Source organism: Macaca fascicularis, chromosome 19, assembly GCF_037993035.2.
Source record: "Macaca fascicularis isolate 582-1 chromosome 19, T2T-MFA8v1.1".
Classification (NCBI taxonomy): Eukaryota; Metazoa; Chordata; class Mammalia; order Primates; family Cercopithecidae; genus Macaca; species Macaca fascicularis.
This window is the reverse complement of record NC_088393.1, coordinates 43534792-43554615: the sequence shown is the minus strand read 5'-3', so window position 1 is coordinate 43554615 and position 19824 is coordinate 43534792. Positions and strand designations below refer to the sequence as shown.

At 43.1% G+C, this 19824-nt stretch overlaps 2 long non-coding RNA genes across 2 annotated transcripts in view; both read left to right on the top strand.

The window, feature by feature from the left end:
* Nucleotides 1–232: 232 nt before the first annotated feature.
* The window catches only part of LOC102126503 (uncharacterized), a 53915-nt gene continuing 34323 nt past the window's right edge, over nt 233–19824 (top strand). The window contains exon 1 of the long non-coding RNA XR_012427496.1: nt 233–551. This is a non-coding gene — a long non-coding RNA (uncharacterized lncRNA). The remainder of the gene's footprint in view (nt 552–19824) is intronic.
* Nucleotides 9268–12082, top strand: LOC135968478 (uncharacterized). Its single transcript, XR_010583332.2, has 2 exons — nt 9268–9357; nt 10442–12082. It is a non-coding gene; the product is annotated as an uncharacterized lncRNA (long non-coding RNA).

The window sequence follows — 19824 nt, the reverse complement described above, 5'->3', positions numbered from 1 at the left end:
GTGAAGAACATAATGTACTGAAGAATGTGATGGGACTTAAGTAACTTCTGTAGGACGTGAGTCCATTTACCTAACATTTTTCTTTTACCCGGGTCAGGTTCCACCCAGACTCGCCTCTTACTGGCCCTGAGAATGCACTGACTCCATCCTTGGCATCAAGACAGGGGCCCCAGCATTTGCCCGATCTGCTCAGGCGTACTCCTAGGTCAGGAGGCCACTCCCAGAAGTCTCCGGGGCTCAGGCGGTGGGCGGGGCGCCCGGTCCTCGTGGTCATTGCTGTATTTCTTGTTGGTTTTAGGACTCTGGACTCCACTTCTCAGGGGTGCCTGCCGTCCTGACTGTTCCGTCTTGGCCTACAGATTCCACGGGCGACGGAGAAATCTCGGACCTCTGGCTCCGCCTCCCTGACCTCTGCGCTGCGGGTGACCTGGTCCCATCTGAGGAAGAAGGCGGCGCGGGTCGCTGCCGGAGCCTCTGCAGCCCCAGCTCGCAGCCCGCAGCCCGCAGCCCGCAGCCCGCAGCCCGCAGCCCGCGTGGGACCCTGTGTGGCGGTGAGAGTGGAGCTGCAGGAGGCGCTCAGAGCGAGGACGCCTTGGTCGCGGGCAGGGCTTGTCTCCCGCCTCCTGAGGCCCGGGGGTGCTGGAACTGCGGAGGAGGGGGCTCATCTCTAGGGAGACAGTTGGGGAACGTCTCCTTTGTGACGTAGGGACTGAGAAGGGTGCGTGAGAGTCTTTGTGACCGGGACATAGAGTGAGTGTCCTTTGCAAAGCGTGCTTTGCTGTAGCTTTCTGGCGTCACTGACCCGTGGGTCCAGGGTCTCGGTTTCCCTGTCTCCTCTCAGTCTAGTATGACTGCCACAGAGAAATGATCCAAGCGGGAAATCAGATACTGAGCCTTAGATGAAGGTTTCCAGTGAGAAGAAACAGGATGGGAAGCTTAGAGCAGGAATTGCCCTTAAGACAGTGTGATAGACTCTGTTAGAGAAAAAATATTCAGTCAAACTTCTTAAAGCATGCAAAGGAAGACTTGATTCAGGATCATCGCGATAGGTATTGGAAGTACAGCAGTGAGATTTTGCAGTGGGTGAAAGAGATTGGGTTCAACCCCAAATTCAGCATGAACGAGCGGGACTTTATAATCAAGGACCAGGTTAGGGATCACTGGATGACAAAATACTAAGAGGAAATGTCTGCGATAAGTAGGATTCTGGCTAAACACACCTGTTGGGATTCTTTTTAAAGAGAGAGACCCGGGTGATAAGACCTCATCACCTGGGGGATGGTGGAGGGTGAAGATACGGGGGCAGAGGGTTCCTGCTAAACTGGCTTAGAAGGGGTCTTTGCTATTATTGGATTTTACAGTGAAGTGTACTGATGGGCCCATTAGAAGGAGTAAGAGCCTGAGTAAAGTTTGATCAGGCATAGTTTGTGTAGGATTCCTTCCTGGAAGGGTTATACATTCCGTCCCCATCTCCCGGTTCTTGGACTTTCATTTACATGTTTAAGAAACCGGCCTTCTTGAATTCTGACCCTAAGAACCTTCAGTGAAGGATGATTGGAGAGTCCACCCACCATACTTCTTTCTGGTTATGTGTATGAAATTATATAGCCTTGGAGGGGGAAACAGAAACACTATTTTGAGGCGTTTGTGGATTGTCCGTTTTGGACTTCTGTAGATTGAAAGCAACAGGAATATGAACTCAGTTGTGATGTGTCCTTGCAAATGAAGGAAGTGAGCCAGAATGTAAGTGTCCCAAAATAGGAATTCTTAGTCATTGGGTCCATTGTTTTCTTGGGCATGCAGGGCACCACAACCCCCCTGAAACTATATATATGTTTGTTAATTTGCATTTTTCCAGGGTTCTGTCATCCAAATTATTTAGACTTGAGCTTTAGATCTGGAATCAGAGTGTTATACCTTTGAATGGTTTTGCAGAAAACTAATGATCAAGATTATGAGAATGGTTAAGAAAATCATACAGGCCGGGCGCGGTGGCTCAAGCCTGTAATCCCAGCACTTTGGGAGGCCGAGACGGGCGGATCACGAGGTCAGGAGATCGAGACCATCCTGGCTGACACACTGAAACCCCGTCTCTACTAAAAAATACAAAAAAACTAGCCGGGCGAGGTGGCGGGCGCCTGTAGTCCCAGCTACTCGGGAGGCTGAGGCAGGAGAATGGCGTGAACCCGGGAGGCGGAGCTTGCAGTGAGCCAAGATCACGCCACTGCACTCCAGCCTGGGTGGCAGAGCGAGACTCTGTCTCAAAAAAAAAAAAAAAAAAAAAAAATCATACAACATTCGTGAGATTGGACATTATACTGATAATAAAATTTATGCTTATAAAGAATTTGTGAATAGCTGCATACCAGGTATCAGGAAAACAAAACATAATAAGAATTTGTCATTTACGGAAAAATGGCTATGATCTAACCTTAAATAGGATTTATAGTTACAGGTCGCAGTTCTCAAAAACCATATATGCAGGCCATTTTTAAAAAATGGAAGTTTGCAAAACCTTTCGAAAGGATTGTATCTAATATGACCATTCAATTGGTTTTTCAGAAAAGAATAGAAGCGGAGAGGCCACATTTATTGAACATCGAATATGTACCCAAAATCATGTGGTCTGTTTTCTGTGTCTTTTGTCATTAAATGTGCAAAGGCCATTTTCCTGTTCATTAAGGGAATAATCTTTATGGTGAGATTTTTTTTTTTTTTTTTTTTTTTTTTTTTTTTTGAGACGGAGTCTTGCTCTGTCACCCAGGCTGGAGTGCAGTGGCCGGATCTCAGCTCACTGCAAGCTCCGCCTCCCGGGTTTACGCCATTCTCCTGCCTCAGCCTCCCGAGTAGCTGGGACTACAGGCGCCCGCCACGGCGCCCGGCTAATTTTTTGTATTTTTAGTAGAGACGGGGTTTCACCGTGTTAGCCAGGATGGTCTCGATCTCCTGACCTCGTGATCCGCCCGCCTCGGCCTCCCAAAGTGCTGAGATTACAGGCTTGAGCCACCGCGCCCGGCCAGAGATGTTTCTAATTATGTAGAAATGGCACAGCTAAAGGCTATGCAAGAAGACACAATGTTACCTGGTTCTGTCACGCTGATATTTTTTAATTCTAGGCCTACTATTTAGCTTTCTTATAATGACAGAAATGTACCCTTTTCCCATAATGATAGTTTAAAGTTTAATACTTTGAAATGTATTGATGTTCTATTTGTAATGATGAAATTAAGACAGGTTCATTGCAAAAATTTCATTACTGAAGGAAGTTATGAAGAAGAAATAACCCCAAATGCCCCCTGCCCAGAGAAAATCATTTTTGGTGTATGTGTTTCTAATTTTCGTGTCTGAACATTTGTGTGTAGTTTTGTCATTGCAGAAGAGAATTAATAGAGACACAAAGACTCCAACTGTTAGTTTGAAAATAGAATCTCCTTCAATTGTTGGTGTTAAACCAAAATTATGGTATGGTATTGCTTTCGACTGAGCTTCGGCACTAGGCTCCAACAGACTAGACTGAATCAAAATGAAGTCATTCATGCTGAATGCCACATTATCAAACTGAAACTTTAAGGGAGCAGATAAATTTCAAACCTGTTTTTCCTGAAAACAAGATTCCAGTCTAAATAATTGATGTTCACCAATCTTTTATTTTTATTTTTGTTTTAAAAAATTTATTTCAAAGACTGGGTCTCACTCTGTCACCCAGGCTAGAATGCAGTGGAGTGATTATGGCTCACAGCAGCCTCAAACTCCTGGGCTCAAGCGTTCCTCCCTCCTCAGCCTCCCATATAGCTGGGACTACAGACATGCGACACGAGCCCTCAGTTCTTTTTTCTCTAGTTCTGTTATTTGTTCCCACCTTACACAAAACCCACTGTTCCACCACAGTGTGTAATGAGGGCAGGGACCCTCATTCTCTTTTATACAATGGAAGCTGCCCCATTTGTGAATCCCAAATAAAAGCCCATGATATCTATAAGTCAATTTATTGTAACTTTGTCTTTTGACATGGGTTTCCATATATCTGTGCATCTTAGGAGGAGAGGGAAGTACCAGGGACCACCTGAGGTGAAAAACAATCATGTATTTACACCTTTTAGATATTAAAAACGTCATTTAACACTCAAGAGGGCACAAATTATGAGGTAAGACATCCTCTCAGAATTAATCATTTTTATTTTTATTTTTTTTATTTTATTTTTATTTATTTTTTTTTTTGAGACGGAGTCTCACTGTGTCTCCCAGGCTGGAGTGCAGTGGCGTGATCTCGGCTCACTGCAAGCTCCGCCTCCCGGGTTCACGCCATTCTCCCGCCTCAGCCTCCCAAGTAGCTGAGACTACAGGCGCCCGCCACCACGCCCGGCTAGTTTTTTGTATTTTTAGTAGAGACGGGGTTTCACCGTGTTAGCCAGGATAGTCTCGATCTCCTGACCTCGTGATCCACCCGCCTCGGCCTCCCAAAGTGCTGGGATTACAGGCTTGAGCCACCGCGCCCGGCCAGAATTAATCATTTATGCTAGGTTCATGTCTGTAAAATCCCAGCGCTTTGGGAGGTTGAGGCGGGTGGATCGCTTGAGTCCAGGAGTTGGAGACCAGTCAGGACAACATGGCAAAACCCTGTCTCTACAAAAAATGCAAAAATTAGCTGGACATGGGAGCACTCGCCTATAGTCTCGGCTACTTGTGGGGGTGAGGTGGGCGGATCACTTCAGCCCAGGAGGCCCAGGCTGCAGTGAATTTTGTTTGCGCCACTGCACTCCAGCTTGGGCCACAAAGTGAGACCCTGTCTCAAAAGGAAAAAAAAAAAAGAATAATTTAGAGATGCAAGATTACTTCAGGGAAAATGGCAGTTATATATGATTTCCAGGTGTCTTGCAACTATGAATAATATTTCCAAAGATAGTTTAAATATTATAAAACGTAGTTATTGTAATATTTACAAGTATTTACATAAATGCCCATATTTTGCAGAAAAATCAGTTTCACTATTGTTAATTTAGCACCGTATTGGATCCTGTTCATCGAACATGTATACGAGGCTGAAGGGTGTTTTCCGTAACGTCCGGGGAGTAAGGAAAGGCGCATTTTCTCCTTACCTGTCTTTTTTTTTTTTAACAGTTTTTTTTTTTTTTTTTTTTTTTTTTTTTGAGACGGAGTCTGGCTCTGTCGCCCGGGCTAGAGTGCAGTGGCCGGATCTCAGCTCACTGCAAGCTCCGCCCCCTGGGTTTACGCCATTCTCCTGCCTCAGCCTCCCGAGTAGCTAGGACTACAGGCGCCCGCCGCCTCGCCCGGCTAGTTTTTTGTATTTTTTAGTAGAGACGGGGTTTCACCGTGTTCGCCAGGATGGTCTCGATCTCCTGACCTAGTGATCCGCCCGTCTCGGCCTCCCAAAGTGCTGGGATTACAGGCTTGAGCCACCGCGCCCGGCCAACAGTTTTTTTGTTTTTGTTTTTTTAAGTAAGACTGATATTTTCTCAAAGGTGAGCCTTGAAATTTGTAAAATTGGAATTATAAGAAAGATAAACCAGCCGGGCACGGTGGCTCACACCTGTAATCCCAGCACTTTGGAAGGCCGAGGCCAGCAGATCACAAAGTCAAGAGATTGAGGCCATCCTGGCCAACTTGGTAAAACCCCGTCTCTACTAAAAATACAAAAAATTAGCTGGGCATGGTGGCGTGCGCCTATAATTCCAGCTATTTGGGAGGCTGAGGCAGGAGAATCCTGTGAACTCCGGAGGCGGAGATTGCAGTGAGCCGAGATTGTGCCATTGCACCCCAGTCTGGGCAAAAAGAGCGAAACTCCATCTCAAAAAAAGAAAAAAAAAAAAAGAAAGAAAGAGAAACCTACAAAGCACAAACTTTAAGAAAAATAGGAAACAACAGAATTAATTTCCTTGTATACTAGTAGACTAATGGACAGGTCGTCTTTTTTATCTTCCGTGATGATACATTATTACAGTAGCTATCATGTACTTGTTTCTATGGATTATCTTGATTAATCTTCAGACCTGTCATATGTAGTGGGATGGGGAAACAGAGGCACCAAGATGTTAACATCTCACAATGCAGAGCTCAGTATCACTTCCTTAGAGGCCGAGAAGACAGCCTGTCTCCTTAATTTTACCAGGATACCACTTAATTTATGCATAGATTTTAAAAACTGTCTTTTTTTTTTTTTTTTTAAGAGGTCTCGCTCGGTTGCCTAGGCTGGAGTACAGTGGTGTGAACACTGCTCACTGTAGCCTCGACCTCCTGGGCTCAGCAATCCTCCTGCCTCAGCCTTCCAAAGTGTTGGGATTACAAACCTGAACCACCACACCTGGCCTAACCTGTCTTCTTTACTGAGTAATTCATCCTTGATACTATTTTTCCATCAATTATATAATTTAACATTAATCTTATTAATAATGGCATAAGGCCGGGCGCAGTGGCTCATGCCTGTAATCCCAGCACTTTGGGAGGCCGAGGCGGGTGGATCACCTGAGGTTGGGAGTTCAAGACCAGCCTGACCAACATGGAGAAACCCCGTCTCTACTAAAAATACAAAATTAGCTGGGCGTGGTGATGCATCCCTGTAATCCCAGCTACTTGGGAGGCTGTGGCAGGAGAATCACTTGAATGCGGGAGGCAGAGGTTGCAGTGAGCTGAGGTCATGCCATTGCACTCCAGCCTGGGCAACAAGAGTGAAATTCCATCTCAAAAAAAGTAATACTACTAATAATAATGGCATAGTATGTCACCATATGCCCAAGAATAATGTTTAACCTGTTCCCACTGTGTTTTACATTTTTGATAATCAAAAATTATTTTTTGATGAATATACTAGTACATATTATATACTTCTGTAGTGATTTCCTTTAAAAAATTCCTAGAAGTGGGTTTTGTGGGGCTGGGCATAGTGTCTCATGCCTGTAATCCTAGCACTTTGGGAGGCCTATGTGGGAGGATCCCTCGAGCCCAGGAATTCAAACCTAGCCTGTGCAACATAGTGAGACCCCGTCTCTCCAAAAAAAAAAAAAAAAAAAAAAAATCAGACTTTTATTAAGTGCTTCTGCTATGCCATACCTTCAAATTATAGTATTGAGGGTGGGACAATCAATGAAAAGAAGAGCTGCTTCCTTTAAAATATTCATAATCTATCAAAAAGGTCATATCTAAATACTAAGTTTAAGGCAGTATGTGATAGAGCCTACCTGAGGATATTTAGGTGACCTACCTGGTGATGTCACGTGGCAGAGACATCAGTCTGACAATAGCGATAGACTGTGAACAGATTATACTGAGTCTATGGGATCTGTATGGTGATAAACAGGTTTTATACTCTATTTTTTATACCTTGTAGTTGTCACTCTAATGATATTGGATGGAAAACAAAGTTAATTGCAGGAGCAAATTCAGCTGCTGTCTGGAGGGTATCCTGACCAACCAGCCAGGTTTAGAAATAAAATAAACCCGTCTGTCAAGATCTGAAATAAAACTATATTGAGACCATCATTAATTCATAGAGGAAATTACTCAGGGCCAATTTGCCGTATTGTTGGAGACACAATTCCAGCATCCCTGAGAACAAGTGATAAAGTGAGTTGAGGTTTTGGGATCCAAAGGAACTCACAAAAGATAAGCCATTCAGTAAAATGAGTTTAAATTTAGAGAAAAAAGAGTTTTATTGAAATCCGCACATGAAGTAACTTGAAACAACCACACATATTTCAAGTTACTATGTGCATGGTTACAAAATTATGAAGGAAATGTTAAGAAAAGTCAACATCCAATTAAAAATCTAGGAAATGCTGATTATCAACCTCTGATTATGGAGAAGCTGCTAATCAAAGGCTTATTTTACTTCTCCTTTAGCTTTATTTAGTTGTTTCATTTGTTTAATGTGTTGACCAAAAACTGAATATACAGCAATTTATATTTACTTATTTAAAAATTTTTAAAATTTACAGATGTGTTGTCACTATGTTGCTTAGGATGGTCTTGAACTCCTAGATTCAAGCAGTTCTCCTACTTTGGCCTCTCAAAGTGCTGGGATTACAGGTATGAGCCACTGTGCCTGGCTGACAGTGATAGATGTATAATCAGCAAAACTAAAAGCAAACAAAAACTGTAAACACTGTTATAACATGGTCATATACTTTCCAGACTTTTTTTGTCTCCTGTTTGATGATTTTCTGTTTGTCATTCTCTGTGTATGAATGTATGTGTATTTATACATCTTACAAAAATAAATGTATCGGTCTGATTTTTCCATTGACCTTATTTTAGAATATTGTCCATATCCTTATATATTTTTCTCAACTTCGCATTTAATGACTCCTTTGCATTCTATGACAGTGATAGTCTATTCTACATTTACCTAGGAATTTGCATGAGGAAATTCAGCAGCTGTCTGGAGGATATCCTGACCAATCTGCCAGGTTTAGAAACAAAATAAACCCGTCTGTCAAGATCTGAAATGAAACTATATTGAAAAAAAATAGGAATCTTTGCTAGAGTCACAATGCTGAGCACTTGCCATCCATCTCCTCTGTCTTGACCAATTTCACCCAGTCTCAAGACTAAAAGAGGTTTTGGTGTGGGTGATGTGCTCCGTCTTTGGCCTTGAAGGTGGGAAGGGAAGTAGGTGCATCTGCTCGGTGCAGGACAGAGCTCCCTCCTCTTATGTCCACATCTGCCTCACCAGAATAGTGCATTGGCCAGAATATTCCCTACTGAATTCTCTGGCTCTGGCTTCAGTGATGATATGTTTCTGTTCTGTGACTGTGTAGGTGAGACCCCTGGGAGTTTGGGAAAGAAATGAGCTTTTCCAGAATTCTAACCTTCCCAAATTGTGTGTGATGGGAGGCGGTTTGGAACCTGGAATGGCAGCGCAGGACAGTACTGTTACCCTGAGTCCTTTGGGGAACATTGAAGTCCTGTAGGGAACATTAAAGATCTCAAGATCTGGCCGGGCTTAGTGGCTCAAGCCTGTAATCCCAGCACTTTGGGAGGCCGAGACGGGCAGATCACGAGGTCGGGAGATCGAGACCATCCTGGCTAACACGGTGAAACCCCGTCTCTACTAAAAAAATACAAAAAACTAGCCGGGCGCGGTGGCGGGCGCCTGTAGTCCCAGCTACTCGGGAGGCTGAGACAGGAGAATGGCGTGAACCCGGGAGGCGGAGCTTGCAGTGAGCTGAGATCCGGCCACTGCACTCCAGCCTGGGCGGCAGAGCGAGACTCCGTCTCAAAAAAAAAAAAAAAAGATCTCAAGATCTTCTCTTCTTTCAGGTCAGGATTCTCCCAAATCTGCTTCTCTGGTAGAAAAAACCCTGAGCACTGATTGGCTCTTGCTTGTCTAAAACCATGGCCTGTGTAAGTCAGTATTTCTCTCCATGTTGATGTGTATATGTGATTTTTTAGGTCATGCAAGTCTTGTCATCATCTTCCCTGAAGTTATTTACAGTGAGAAGGTGCTCAGTTAACCTATTCCTCAGTTCTTGCTCTTCCTGTCAAATGTGTGCCATATCACCTGGCATCTTCCCTATGTGGGCCACTGTAAATTCACCAGCACTCCTGCCATTATTGACCAAATTACTCAAGGTCCTCTAGGTGCCCATTTTTCTACTTTGGGCAGTGATAGAGAGGAAAGGAGTCAAGTTCTTTGAAGTACAGATAATATGCATTTCAGGTCAGTTGTGTCATTTGTTGAGGCCGAGGCCGTGGTTCCATTTGACCATTCATGAGAAGTCTTTGAAATTTTCCAGATACCTGAGTTTCTCAGCTGGGTAAGGTGGAAATTGGCATTGAAGGATCTCAATCTTCATGTAGGGTAAAATCACATGCTTTGTGGGAATTAGTCTATTGGATTGGAACATATAAATACAGAGGTCATGGATTTGGGTAGAAAGCCCTGAAAAATAAGTACCAGAAAATAATGATGTTATGTGCCCAAGAATCCTTCTGTTGTGTCAAAAGAAATAAAAATGCTTATGGTAAGATCTGACATAATGAAGTATTTGATGCTTGAAGACATTATTAATTTTATGGGTAGTTTTCTATTGAGACTGGATACTATATTTTGGATAAAATATGACTAAATTTTTAAATTCCTTTCCAAGTGAAAATATTCTCAATTAGCACATATTGATTGAGAATTTATGAGGCAGATACCTCTTGGGTATTATGTATTTAATAATGATTTAACAGAAGAACTTTATTATTTTGTCATTTTCAAAAGGGTCAGATATGTAAGAGGTGTCCCAAAGCAGGCAGAAAGGTTTTTCTGTGTTGTAGTCTTCTTCAAAAATATGTAGGCATTCTGCTGAATTCCCCTCCCCTGATAGCATAGATTTCTAGTGTATGTGCTGGTTATATTGCTCTTCTGCTGCAATGCAGTCCTTCATTTTCTAAGTCTTTTCTTTAATTTCCCCAGTAATATGTGTGTTTGCTGTTTCAGGAATTTGTAACATTCAGGGACATGGCTATAGACTTCTCCCATCAGGAGTGGGAATACCTTGACCTGGTTCAGAAGACCTTGTACCAGGAGGTGATGGTGAAGAACTATGGTAACTTGGTCTCACCGCATGTGTTTATCATCTGTAGGACGTATACTTTTTCCATTGTGATTTTCAGGACTGCCTTTTAAGAAAGTAGTTAACTTGTGGGCCGGGCGCGGTGGCTCAAGCCTGTAATCCCAGCACTTTGGGAGGCCGAGACGGGCGGATCATGAGGTCAGGAGTTCGAGACCATCCTGGCTAACACGGTGAAACCCCGTCTCTACTAAAAAATACAAAAAACTAGCCGTGCGAGGTGGCTGGTGCCTGTAGTCCCAGCTACTCGGGAGGCTGAGGCAGGAGAATGGCATAAACCCGGGAGGCGGAGCTTGCAGGGAGCTGAGATCCAGCCATTGCACTCCAGCCCGGGCGACAGAGCGAGACTCCCTCTCAAAAAAAAAAAAAAAAAAAAAAAAAAAAAAAGAAAGTAGTTAACTTTCTTCCTCTTTTTTTTTTTTTTCTTTTTACGAGAAGGTGTCTCACGATGTTGCCCAGGCTGGTTTCAAATTCCTGGGCTCAAGCAATCTGCTCACCTCAGCCTCCTAGAGTGCTGAGATTACAGGTGTGAGCCACGACGCCAGGCCTAAATTTGTTTTCCTTGTATTTATTGAAGTGGTTTGAGCTTTATTGAGTCAGGAATGGCAGCAGCATTAAACACTTTCATTGGTCACAAAGTTCCCTTCTCAGTGAGGAGGCTTGTGATGTGGAGAAGAAATGGGTATCTCAGCATGAGACAGCCAGTGAACTGTGTGTTTCCTTCGGTACCTACTCACCATGTTATTTTTCTTTCATTTCCCTCCCAAGGACAAGCACTGTCCTTCCAGGGTGCAGTCATTTTATGTGGATTTTGGATTCAAATCCACATATTACAATCCATAATTGCACATCAATTCATATATATGGCTCAATTCCCTAAAATACACTTGTTTTTTTAATATGGCAAATGCTTGAATACTCTGAGCCTGGTGCCATGCTTGGCATAATCAGTGTGGTGATACGTAATGTTACTGTCCTTATGAGATTAGAGTATGTTAAGGAAGACATAAAATTCACATGAAAACAAATAAACAGATAAATCACATCAGGCATGAAATACAAAGGTCAGTAAACAAGATTAGGGCACCTTCACACAGTGTAGGGTGTTCAGGGATTCTTTTCTGTGTGGATAACATTTGTCCAGAGACATAAAGGCCTTGGGTCTTTGGAGTATTTGAGGAAGGGCGTTCCAACAAGAGTGAACAACACGTGCAAGGGCCCTAAATGGGGAACAAGGTTTGTGTGTTTAAGGAGCAGCTGGTACAGCAGAGCAGAGTTAGTGAGGGGTGATTTATAGGCTATGAAGTCAGTATGTTAGGAAAGATCAAGTCCTATAAGATTTTTTGTTTCATTATTAAGAATTAGGATTGTCTGTGAAATGTAATTAGTTGCCATTAACTGACGATATAGAATTTTCATTAATTTTTAAAAGATGTAAACCTTTTAACTGAAGTTTAGACATAAGCAGATATCCAGATTAAACAAATAAAAATGGATAAGTTATTGACTTTCATAGCCTTTTGGTATATTTCTTTCCTTTTGGTTTTAAAAATACTACTTAAGACTAATTGGATTTGTCTTTCTTTCGAGTTTGTAATTCTGAAATTAATATTTTTATTTTCACTATAGTCTTCAAGTCTAACACTTTAATTTTTAGTTTTTATAATCCTGATTTATGTTCTATCACATCTCAAAGTACTTTATTGTAGCGTATTTTTGAGTAGTGTGGTATTGTGTTTTTCTGGCTTGCAGCATTTGTTTGATGTGTATTTAAATTGTCTCTATGTCTGTCATTTACTATTTCTTTTATACTCTTTTGGATGGGGTTTGAACTTGAGTCTCTTTTTTGGACTTTTATATCTTTTATAACTTTTATAACTTTTATATCTATATATTTTGGACATTTATATCTCAGATGAGTTTTTCTTAACCTTGGGCAAGGTATCATAGTTCTGGGTATTCTAAGTTTGTGATTTTAGTGTGCCCTACTCTCTTATTTTGTTGTGTTCAAATTATCATGGTTGAGAGGTGAATGTAGGTATACAGCACAGTTTTCTATAGTATTGTAATTGAATTGGTATTAATCCAGTTTAAAATTGTTACAAATTAAGATGTTAATCCCCAGGGAATCCATTAACACAATAACTGAAAAAAATACATTGCAGAAAAAACAACAAGGGAATTAAAAAGCTACCCTGGAAAATATCTATTTAACAGCAAATTATGCAGTAATAGAAGAATAGAGGAATAAAGGAGATGTAAGACATATAGAAAATAGCAGAATGTCAGACATACTGTACTGTATGATTGCATGTATAGAGGTAGCTAGGGCAGTCAGATTCATAGACAGAAAGTACAGTGGTGATTGCAGGTGGCTGGGTGGAAGGGAAATGGGGAGGCACTATTCAATGAGCACAAGGTTTCTTTAATCAAGATGAATAAGCTCTCGAGACCTGTTGTACCATGTTTTACCTACAGTCAAAAATGTATTGTATGCTTAAAAATTTAAATGACTAGATACCATCTTAAAGGTTTCCTACTATAATTTAAAAAAATGAACTCACTAGAAAAAATGTTGAATAAGTAGAAATGTTAAAAGATGTTGTTCATCCCAGGGATTACCTCATGTCTCTCCGTTTTCTTATTACATTTTCCGTAAATCACAATTTGTCTGAACTTCAAAAACTGTTGCTGTAAAATGTTCCATGAAATAACAAAAGTAAAGGGATTCTTTTCATCCTTAAAAACAGTAACAGTGGATGGGCATGGTGGCTCAGGACTGTAATCCCAGCACTTTGGAAGGCCGAGCCAGGCAGATCAGCCAAGGTCAGGAGGCTGAGACCAGCCTGGCCAACATGGTTAAAACCCTGTCTGTACTAAAAATACAAAAAATTAGCCAGGCATGGTGGCACATGCCTGTAATCCCAGCTGCTCGGGAGGTTGAGGCAGGAGAATCACTTGAACCTGGGAGGTGGAGGTTGCAGTGAGCCGAGATCACGCCATTGCACTCCAGCCTGGGTGATGAGTGAAACTCCATCTCAAAAAAAAAAACCAAAAAACAAAAACAGTAACAGAAATTTGGGAAATTTTATAATAGGTAGAAAGTAAACAACACAAGCCTAAACATTCAAATGGACAGAGAAGAAATGAAAAGGAAAACTAGGGAATACTTTGCATTGGATAAAAAAACAAAACATACTGAAATTCATGGCATATAGCTAAAACAGTGCTAAGACAGAATTTATAGCCATAAATGCCCACATTGAGAAAGAGTAAAGATCTCAAATCAGTAACCTAACTTTCTAAAACCCAACTTTTCTTAAAAATAAGGAAAGAGCAAATGAAACCCAAAATAACTAGAACTAAGGAAATGGTAAACATTAGAACAGAGGTAAATGAAATAGAGAATAAAAGGAGAATAGAGAAAATCAACAAGTCAAAAAGGTTGTTCTTTGAAAAATACAGAAAATTGATAAACTTTAGATACACTGACCAAAATAAAAGAAGATCCAAACTGGTAAAATCATGAATGAAAGGGGAACATATCTATTGAATTTAGATAAATAAAAAGAATTATAAGGGAAAGTTAAGAATAATTGAATGCCAACAAATTAGAAAACTTAGATGAATGTTGAACTTCAAACAAAAATACAAACTACCAAATTTTACTTAAGAAGAAATAGAAAATCTGAAAAAGAAAAAAAATCTTAGTCGAGCGCAGTGGCTCATGCCTGTAATCCCAGCACTTTGGGAGGCCAAGGCATGTGAATCATGAGATCAGGAGTTCAAAACCAGCCTGACCAACATGGTGAAACCCTGTGTCTATTAAAAATACAAAAATTAGCTGGGCATTGTGGCACGCACCTGTAGTCCTAGCTAGTCAGGAGGCTGAGGAGGACAATCGCTTGAACCTGGGAGGTGGAGGTTGCAGTGAGCCGAGATTGCACCACTGCACTCCAGCCTGGGTGACAGAGCAAGACTCCGTCCCATACCCCCCGGCCCCCCCAGCCCCCCCGGCCCCCCCGGCAAAAAAAAACACAAACAAGGTCTGGATGCTCAAAAAAAAAAAAAGAAAGAGAAAATCTGTCTTCCTTTCTCTCTTTCTGTCTCCCGGCACTTACTCACCTCCCCTCTCTTTACTTATAAAGAGATTAAATCAGTAACCCAAAAACCTCCTATAAAAATAGGTGGAGGCTGGCCGGGTGCAGTGGCTCACACCTGTAATCCCAGCACTTTGGGAGGCCAAGGCAAGTGGATCACGAGGTCAGGAGATCGAGACCATCCTGGCTAACACAATGAAACCCCGTCTCTACTAAAAATACGAAAAAATTAGCCAGGCATGGTGGCAGGAGCCTGTAGTCCCAGCTACTCCAGAGGCTGAGGCAGGAGAATGGCATGAACCCGGCAGGCAGAGCTTGCAGTGAGCCGAGATCGCACCACTGCACTCCAGCCTGGGGCACAAAGTGAGACTCCGTCTCAAAAAAAAAAAAAAAAAAATAGGTGGAGGCCAGGTGCAGTGGCTCATGCCTGTAATCCCAGTACTTTAGGAGACCAAGGCAGGAGGATTGCCTGAGGTCAGGAGTTCAAGACCAGCCTGGGCAACATAGCAAGACCCCTTCTCTACGAAAAAATTTTTAGAAAATTTGCCAGTCATGGTAGTATGCAGTCAACTATGATCACACCACTGCACTCTAGCCTGGATGACAGAGAGAACCTGTCTCAAACAAAACAAAACAAAAAGGTTGGGCCTAGATGGTTTTCCTGGTTGATTCTACCAAACATTTGTCTAAGAATTGACAGAGTTTCACAAACTTCCAAAAACAGCTGATGAGGAAACACTTCTGAAGGTACTCTTTAAGAGCAGCATTTCAATGATAGCAAAATGAGACCAGTTCAAAAAACTATAGACTAATGTTTCTTGTGCACTTAGGTGTAGAAACAACTAGAAAACCAAATGCAGCAACATATAAAAGGGATTATACGTTGTAACCAAGAGGCATTTATCTCTGGAGTGCAAGGTTAGCTCAATAAAGGAAAATCAAGGGAGTGCATTCTGTCCCTAGAATAAAGGACAACTACTTCATGATCATCCTAATAGATGCAGAAAAACACTTCCTGAAAATGCAACAGCCTTTCATGATGAAAACAATAAAATAGGAATAGAAAAAGTAGGAGTAGAAAGCAGTTTTCTTAACGTGACCAGCCCATCTACAAAAGCCCAGAACTAACATAGTTAATGGGAAGAGGCTTAAAGCTTTTATTTTTTAATTTATTTTATTTATTTATTTTTTTGAGACAGAGTTTTGCTCTTATTTCCCAGGCTGGAGTGCAGTGGCGCAATCTTGGCTCACTGCAAGCTCTGCCTCCCAGATTCGCACCGTTCTCCTGCCTCAGCCTCCCAAGTCGCTGGGATTATAGTCACCCACCACCATGCCCAGCTAATTTTTTTTGTATTTTTACTAGAGACGGGGTTTCACCACGTTGGTCAAGCTGGTCTTGAACTGCTGACCTCATGATCCACCCTCCTTGGCCTCCCAAGGTGCTGGGATTACAGGCATGAGCCACCGCACCCTGCCTGGCTTAAAGCTTTTCTCCAAAGATGAGAAACAAGATGTCCACTCTTTACATCTCTATTTAGCTTTGTAGTGGAGGTTGTTCCCCAATCATTTAAGCAAGAAAATGAAATAAAAGGCATGCAGACTGGAAAGGAAGAACAAACAGTACCTCTGTTAGGCAATGACAGGATCTTGACTATAGAAAATACCCAGGGCCGAGTGCAGTGGCTCATGCCTTTAATCTTAGCAATTTGGAAAGTAAGGTAGAACGATTTGAGCCTAGGAATTGAAGACCAGCCTGGGCAATATAGTGAGGCCCAGTCTCTACCTAAAAAGGAAAAAAAAAAAAATAGCTAGGAGTGGTGGCATGAGTCTGTGGTCCCACCTCCTCATGAGGAGGTGGGAGGATGGCTTGAACCCGGGTGGTCTGGGCTGCAGTGAGCTGTGTTTGTACCACTGTGCTCCAGCCTGGGCAATGGATTGAGACCCTGTCTTAGGAAAAAAAAAAAAAAAAAAAAAAAAGGCTGGGCATGGTGGCTCACACCTGTAATCCTAGCACTTTGGGAGGCCGAGGTGGGTGGATCACTTGAGGCCAGGAGTTTGAGACCAGCCTGAGCAACATGGCAAAACCTTGTCTCTACCAAAAATACAAAAATTAGCTGGGCATGGTGGCATGCACCTGTGGTCCCAGCTACCCAGGAGGCTGAGCACTTGAGCCCAGGAGGTGGAAGTTGCAGTGAGCTGAGATTGTACCACTGCACTGCAGCTTGGGCAACACAATGAGAACCCGTCTCAAAAAAAAAAAAAAAAAAAACCAAGGAACACACACACAGACACAGAGTACACTGTATTAGGGCTAATAAATTTGTTCACCAATATAGAATTAGTGATCATGGTAAAAAAAAATATATTTATGTAGGTATGCAATCAACACAAAATCAAAATTAAGGAAATCAATTTACAATAGTATCAATAAAAATAATAGGAATGAGGCTGGGCGCGGTGGCTCACTCCTGTAATCCCTGCTCCCAGCACTTCAGGAGCTCCCAGTCACTTCATTGACCCAATTGCTGTCAATGAGAATGTATTTCTGTTTATGATTTTCATACACAAATTTAATGCCTTTTTCATCTTAACTAAGCACTTATCACACACATGGCTGTACTTTTTAGAGCTTGGGGTGCAACAAACAAGACTAACAAATTTCTTTTTCCTTCTTACACTTTCACCTCTAGAGGATTTGTTCTTACCATAGATTTTAGCAACCTGAGCACAGGACTTTCTTTCTTTCTTTTTTTCTTTCGTTCTTCTTTTCTTTTCCTTTTTTTTTCTTTCTTTCTCCTTCCTTCCTTCCTTCCTTCCTCCCTCCCTCCCTCCCTCCCTCCCTCCCTCCCTTCTTCCTTTCTCTCTCTTTCTTTTTTTTTCTCTTTCTTTCTCTTTATTTATTTACTTATTTATTGAGATGGAATCTCACTCTGCCACCCAGGTGGGAGTGCAGTAATGTGATATTGGCTTACTGCAACCTTCGCCTCCCGGGTTCAAGCGATTCTTGTGCCTCTGCCTCCCAAGTAGCTGGGATTAAGGTGCGTGCCACCACGCCCAAATAATTTTTGTAGTTTTTGTAGCGATGGGATTTCACCATGTGGGCCAGGCTAGTCTTGAACTCCTGACCTCAAATGATCCACCCGTTTCAGTCTCCCAAAATGCTGGGATTACAGGTGTGAGCCGCCGCGCCTGGCCTGTATATGCAGTTGTATGCTTGCAAACATTTATATGAATCTTGGAGAACATCACGGAAAGATGTTTGTCATCTTGTTAACTGGTTATTTCAAGAGTGGAACTGGAGGGGGAATACTGCCTTTCCTGTATATTTATTTGTAATGTTTCATTTTCAATATGAACATGTGTTATTTTAATATGTTTAAATATTTAAAAAGATAGGCAAAAAATATGTTATTTTAATTCAAGCTGAAATCGTCAAGGCAATCGTGTATAATTAAATAGAGCAACAAAAACATTTAAAATCCCTGAAGGAAAAGGAGAGGAGGCCGGGCGCGGTGGTTTACGCCTATAATCCCAGCACTTTGGGAGGCCGAGGCGGGCGGATCACTTAGGGTCATAAGTTCGATACCGGCTTGGCCAACATGGTGAATCCCTGTCTCTACTGAAAATACAAAAATTAGGCGGGCGTGATGGCGGGCATCTGTAATCCCAGCTACTCAGAAGGCTGCGGCGGGAGAATGGCTTGAACCCGGGAGGCGGAGGTTGCAGTGAGCCGAGATCGCGCCACTGCACTCCAGCCTGGGGGACAGAGCAAGACTCCCTAAAATAAATAAATAAATAAATAAAAAGTTTGTGGGACCAATTCCAATCCAGTCCGGGGGAGCTACACACTGGCGACCAACATCACCCCTCAGGCCGCTTCAGGGTCGGGAGAGTGCGCCTGGAACAGACTGGGAAACTCCAGCAGACAAAGTAAGGTGCCAGGAATAAAGACACCGCCTGACACATTCTCCATTCCCCCTCCGCCTACCCCTCTCCCCACCACACTTCCATCCGCCTCCAACCCTGCCCTCTCCCCAGCAGCCTCAGATTGAAACGTTGTAAGGAAGACACCGATTCTCAAAGTCACAGGCTTAGGAATCTGAGCTACAAAGAAAAATGAGCCCCTGCTTCCCCAACTCCCCGCTACTCCCCTCAGCACTGCTGCCCTGCACCTGTCCCTTCCTCCCTAATTTGAACTGTCCTCCCAGAAGCTGGAGAGATGGCCCGCCCGTCAGGAAAGAAAGGACCAGCATGCGGCAAATGCCTGGGGTAGGTAGGAGCAGACGGCGAGATTAGCGCAGGGATGTAAGAAACAAGTGGCTCTCAGACCAAAAGAAGACTCTGCGGCAGACGGCACACTAGACCTTCACAGATGCGTGCGCTGGACAGGAGCTCCCGTTACCGAAAGAATTGTCTGAGAAAGGCTCTGACCTGACCCGAAAGGCCCTTGGTTCCCACGGCAACGCCTCAGCGTCTTGCAGTAACAGGCTCTGTGCCCGGACTCTGGGTAGGGGGTCCCGCCTCCGCCAGCCTCTCACAGCCCAGAGGCACTTCCCATTGGCGCCTGATGGGTTAGGGAGACTTTTCTTCCAGCTGTGACAGATCCAGCCTGAGGAGCGCTCCTGGGTCTTAGTTGTTTCTTCCCGTCCACCTGCCACTCAAAGCCACAACCCACTTGCACGCCACCATGTGGACACCTTAAAGCGACCGTCTAGATGTGAACCGCGCTGAGGGAATGGTCAGCTTCGCTCCCATTAGATGGCTTGGCCCAAAGGACCTAGCGACAGCCCGGACAAAAATTTCTTCCTACAAGCTGCATGTGTCTGTGGTATGTAAGCGTCAAAACCAAACCCAAAAGAAAAAGTCAACCCACCACCTAACCCCCCCACACACAAAAAAAACCCCAAAAAAACCCGCCACCAACCCACCTTTCACGTGAGGAGTCCTTGAGATAAGATGCAGACAGACATCCTGGCTAACACGGTGAAACCCTGTCTCTACTAAAAATACAAAAAAAAAAAAAAAAAAAAAATTAGCTGGGCGAGGTGGCTGGCACCTGTAGTCCCAGCTACACGGGAGGCTGAGGCAGGAGAATGGCGTGAACCCAGGGGGCGGAGCTTGCAGTGAGCAGAGATTGCGCCACTGCACTC